Source organism: Sparus aurata, chromosome 4 (genome assembly GCF_900880675.1).
Source record: "Sparus aurata chromosome 4, fSpaAur1.1, whole genome shotgun sequence".
Classification (NCBI taxonomy): domain Eukaryota; kingdom Metazoa; phylum Chordata; class Actinopteri; order Spariformes; family Sparidae; genus Sparus; species Sparus aurata.
In genome coordinates this window covers 31,034,632-31,040,631 of record NC_044190.1, presented here as the reverse complement: position 1 = coordinate 31,040,631, position 6,000 = coordinate 31,034,632, and the positions used below count along the sequence as shown (strand labels likewise).

At 44.5% G+C, this 6,000-nt stretch overlaps 1 protein-coding gene across 1 annotated transcript in view; it reads right to left on the bottom strand.

Moving 5' to 3' along the window:
• The window catches only part of spata17 (spermatogenesis associated 17), a 34,234-nt gene that overhangs the window by 5,260 nt on the left and 22,974 nt on the right, over positions 1 to 6,000 (bottom strand). The window lies entirely within an intron of this gene.

The window sequence follows — 6,000 nt, the reverse complement described above, 5'->3', positions numbered from 1 at the left end:
ATATGCGTCTGTGAAATCCGAGCTGCTTTTGTTATCATCCTGTTTTTCCCCTCTCCCCCCCACCACCTCTCTTTCCTTTTTCTCTCAATCTTTTTTTTTGTCTTGTTCAACCTCTCTGTCTCTCTAAATATCTCCTCCCGCCTCTGCAGTGGCCGGAGATGTTTGGAACCGTGTACAAACAGGAAATTACACACACGGCATGGGGTCCCCTCTTGAAAAAAACTATGTACATGCACACACGCGTACACTCTCTCCACAGATACTTTTCTCTCAAAAGGTAGTAATATGATGCATGAGAAAAGCAACAATCGTATGAAGAGGAATACGAAGAAAAAGGAAGAGGGGGGAAAAAAGATAAGGGGAAGAGAGAACGAATAAACGAGGGGACACATTAATTGTTCTGTCCTGCAGAGAGAAGTGTTGGCTGGATTAGAGGGGGATGAGAGAGGAGAGAGAGAGAGAGAGAGAGATGGAGTGATAGATGGAATTAGATGGATAGATGCTTCAGAGAGCTCTTGTCATTGACACTCAATCGCATTAATCAGGGAACGGATGCAGAATTCGCAACTAATGCAACACGAAGAAACAAATACAGAGAGCATTTAAACTAAAAAGAAGCAGCGGAGTCCATACGAGGACGCATCTATTGGAATGAGTGACTACATTCCGACATGTGTCTATATTAAGGTTTTAATGCCGGACGATGCTAACGGCGGCGGCTGACAGTCGACTACTGAGCCCTGTACCATCATAACATCGTGATCTAAAAGGGCTCCCACCAGGCTGCACAAAAACGTTGCGTGTCCGCCCGGTTAGGAGAACCCAAAACAATTGGGTACACTAGTGGCTGCAACATTTTTTTACTCCCAGTCGCTGATCGTGCATTTCTCTCAACCGTGCCATTTATTCGCGTTTTCTTCACTTTCTTAGGATTAGGTTACCGGCAAACTTTGTGTCAAGCTTCTGAGGGTGAACACAGCTAACTTACGACCATGTGGTGCGGAGAATACGATGAATACACTCTTAAACCCGGCACAGGGATCTATGTCGGTGGTGACAGGAGAACGGTTTCTCAGCTGGATGGGTGGACATGTGTCAGTTTGGTGGACAGCACCCAACTCTAGTCTCAATATGTTGACAAAAAATTAATTATAGCAATAAAAAGGGAACTGTCTCATACATGAACCGCCACCACTAAGAAACATCTTCGGTAGAATTGATCAACATAACCCTAAAATTAAAAGAAACATCTTGACATCACTGTTGTGAGTCTTGATGTGTCTCTTAAGATTTACAGAGGTCTTCTCAGCTAAGCTTGTTCTTTCCACAGCACCATAGGTGAGTCTGGGACTGAATTCTGGCCCGCGGTTTACCTACCAACTGACTTGCAGGGCTTAGGTTAACATGCAATGCAGGATAGGGCGGGAGAGACACTGCTCAGGAAGAGGTCTGGGACTAGCACTGATTTGGGTTGAGAGTAGGCGCTGGGGAAAGGCGGGGGCTGAGACTGAGGGTAAGATTAAGACTGGGGCTGGGGCTGGTGAATTAAGCCCCCAAGCCTCGGGGTGCTATTACACATCTATAATGAGAAACGGCGAAGAGGGGGGCTTGTCTTTGCACCTCGGCACACCTTAGATTAAATATGCACAATTCCCATGCAAAATGGGCCAGGAACAGCCGGGACCAGCATTGCTGTCTAATCCCCTGTGCTGGAGTTGTTTCAGCCAGGGTTAACAGGCTCATCAGTCAACACAGGCTGCTTAGCACAGGACATCAAGGCCATTTGCAGGTTTAAGTGTTTGTGATTGCTTCCCTTTCCTGATCCCGCCGCCACCCCAACCCCCCCGCACACGCTCCCTGTGCTGGCTAGCGAGCATATGAGGCCGCAATAAGACATACACACATATATCACACACGCACGTATATCAACCACGTAATAGCAGAGGTAAAGGTGTTACTTTCACATAAACATCCCGCTGCTTACCCCAAAAGATAGATAGATAAATAGATAGATAGATAGATAGATAGATAGATAGATAGATAGATAGATAGATAGATAGATAGATAGATAGATAGATAGATAGATAGATAGATGTAAACAGAACATGTAAAATGTAAAAAACAAAACAAAACACAAAGTAGGAAACATTAGTGAATCAAAACATATCTTCTACTAGCTATTAGAAAATGTATTCTTTCTTTTTTTTGACAGAAAACACACATGTAGGTCTATGTCTGCTGTCTGTTGCATCCTAAATGTCTGTCCACACCGTAGCTTCATCACAATCCATTTACATTTCACAGCCGGGGTTGACTTCTATCACCGACACACCGCTGTATGAGAGGGCTGTCATGTTCTTCAAGTATGTCTGTGTGTGTGTTTGTGTGTGTGTGTTGTGCATTCAGCTATTTGATAGCACACACGCGCACACACAACAACACATAGGTTGTGAGAAAGGCGGTGAGAGGGGGGAGGGAGCGGCAAAAAAAGTTGCGGCCAGGTACTGCAGATGAAGAGGATAGAGAAAAGAGAGAACAAGTGTGCAAATAAACAAGACAGCAAGGGAAAGAGAGAGTGATGGCAGGAGATAGAGATCGGGATAGGCAGTTATTATACCACACTACGTACAGTATGGTTCAGTGGAGCATATCTGCACAGGGACAGGCGGTCCATTAAAAGCACCGACATCCTTATCCTGCTTGTCTGCCCGCTTTCTCCTACATCCATGTATACATGGAGAGGAAACTCTAAATGAACCTGAGAGCGATCGTGCTTTTGCCTCAGAATAACCATGATGACAGTGCACTTTATACAGTAGGTATCTTTCACTTCCTGTTTTGGGTGTGATGTTTTGTTTCCTGAAATAACGCCTTTTCTCTAAAGACCATATATATATACACTGTACAACGATACCATTAATTTCTACTTGGATGGTTTGAGAGCTTGTATACTTGGCTAGATGCATAACGTCTGACACCAGTAGTTGCAAATAAAAATGCATAACTACTAAAGCACTGTATTGTCTTTCTCAATCTTTGAGAATGGTCCATGAATTGTTTCCTCCTGAAATGTTGTAATTGGGTCTTGCTTAACTGATGTTATAAAGATAGTCTCTGCATGAGAGATTGTATCTGTAACACTGCCACGTTGCTGAATTTTACTCATGTTAACAGCAACACAAATGCTATGTGGATTATGTGTGCTTTTTTATATTTACATTGCAAACTATAAATTTGTATCAGACTTGCTGCGTAAGGCCTTGATTTACTGGAGGCCTGAAGGTTACATTCAGGCCGAAAGAAGAACAAAATCTAAACCTGCCACTGAATCTTCCTCAAGGCAGAAGTTGTGAATATTTTCAATGATAAATTGCAGACACCATGTTATTTATTAGTTTTAAACAGCAGCTTGACACAAATTCATACAATTAAGTTAAAAAAAAATTGGCCTTAACTGACCCGAGTTAATCCGGTCAAGTCGGGTCCAACAGCTCTGAACATAAATAATAAAGTCTAATGTCATTCATTCTCTTAAGTCACACCAAAATATGATTGCTAATCATTTAATTGAGATTGTCCATTTAATATCATGCTGTGTGCACTCGGCCCTTGTCGTTACTCTGTATGCAAGCCTTGCGGTGCAAAATGCCACCGTAATGGAAGCGAAGTGTTGGGTTAATTGATAAATCTGAGGTCCTGAGTAGGAAGGAGTGTGGCAGAGGGAATGTTTTATGGCTGTGCAAATGAAGGGGCTGCAGAGTTTTACACACGCCGTAAAATGGTTATGGAGAATTAGCGTTCTTTCTTTCTCACTGCAGTAACCTGGACACTAATGCAGCAGAGCCGGAGAGATGGATGGACACGATAACATCGGAAATACATACACGGACAGACGCGCATAAAAGGTCGACACATATGAGTTCAAGCATCGGCTGCCCCAGCCCCACCTAATTCCATTGTCTCTACTGGTGGCCTATTTCAGTTTAGGTATTAATTGCTGATGAATACTGTTCCCATTAAAAATATCCCTCATACATCAGTTGTGTGCATCATGGTGATACATTACGGCTGAAGCCATTAAGAGAGAGCCCGAATGTGTGTGTATGTGTGTAGACACACTTTATCTGTCCCCATTGCCTGAAGCTTTGCACCCACAATATAAAAATGACAATAATAAAGCTACACCACAGCAGTTTGGAGGACACTATAGTGTGTGGAGGTGTGTGTGATGTGGCGTAAGGCGGTAACGAGGACAGCGCTGGGGCGACATCAAGGTGTACGTGCGCTTGGGCTATCGGCAAGGGTCTGTGTATATGCACGTATTTATGTGCATACATGTGATTGTATATGTCTGTGTGCATGTGTTCCGGAAAGCAGGGATGCCTGTGCAAACGCAGGTTCCGGTGTACCAGTGTGTGTTGGTTCTGATCAGACGCTAGGTTTTGAAAGTTGTGATGGGTGTCAGTCTAATGCGAGGGGAAGGAAAAGCTCGGAGCGCAGACAGACACAGACGTGACCACTCACTGTAGTGTACTTGATTAGCACGTAGCCTCCTAATTAGCTGTCCTCCATGGTTACAGGCAGTACTGCTGGTGACATGGCTAATAACACAACCACAAAATTAGCATGGACAGAGAGGGCTTTCCCATATCTGCATTTGAAATTAGTTGTTGCTGGTGCAGAAGCTTAAAAACATTTGAGAATTTTATCTCACAATGAATATTACAGAGCTGGCTGCATTTAAATTTCAAACTTTGTGAGGTTAAGGCACTGTACGCTCACAAAACCTAGCCTTTCACGAGAGATGGGATATGTGGGAGAGCTGCAGTGGAAAAACTAAGGTCTATGGAGCTAATCTTTCGTGAGGAACCTGGGAAGTCATTGCAAGGGCACATAGGTGCTGGAGAAAGGGCAACCATTACAGCCCTTGGTCGCAATTTGAGTTCCTGAAGAGGTGGGCGCTACCAACAATGTGATTATGTGAGGATGTTCGTGTGTCCCTAGATTTTCTTACTGTGACACAGATGAAGAAGGTAAATAAAGTTCCAGGAGTCAGGGGCTATTTCTAGAGTTTGGTTTGGACTGGGGATGCTGTGTGCTGTACTGCCAAGAGCTGTGGTGGTCAAGCCAGAGAGCAGTGTTTGGGAACTAGGAAAAAAAAAAAAAACTGGGCTATGTTAATGATGAGGCTTCGGGCTGTGTAGAGAGCTGAAGCAAGGCTTAGGGTGATGATTACAAGCAGGGCTAGGTAATGTGGCAGAGGCTGGGTGAGAGGGCTGTGGCTGGGGTTGGAAAATAATTAGGAGCATGGCTGGATAGCATAGCTAGATAATGTGGCTGGGGGGAGGCTGGCTGGGCACGGTATGAAGATGATGAGTACCAGGGTTGAGCTGTCCACTCCATTGGCCCTCTGAGCTGTGACAAGAAGCTCTGCTGGCTGCTGCTGTAGCTGGGGGTGATGCCAACGATAGGACTAATGCACTAATTACCACAGAGCGAGAGAAGAGAGAGAGAGTAAACAGAGGTAGAGAGGGATGCAGAAAGATGGAGCATCGGACAGAGAGACGAAAGAGGGGGAAAATCTGAGGATCTGATGAGCTCTGAGTGACAGCGGTATGACACGACTGGGCTGTGAGCAGGCGCCGCTATCTTCATCATCTTCTTCAACAACATCCTACACAGCAGCAATGTTATCACAGGGAGAGGGGAGGTCAAGTTTGGCCAAAACAAACGAGTGTCTGGATGGCGTGAGTGTGTCTCTATGCATGCATGTGTGTGTGCATGTGCTAGTGTGTGTGTGTTCGATATTGTTTAGGCAAGTAGCAAAGGCTTCATTTTGCAGCTTCAACCAGAGAGACAGTTAGCTGACAGGGAAAATGTCAAACATTTATATACTCACATAACTTCTTGATGCAGAGTTACACTTTTAGACCACTAGTGTTGATGTAGAGGTATATTTTAAGCACTGACTGTATAAAGTATGGACTGTGCTTTCTGGTG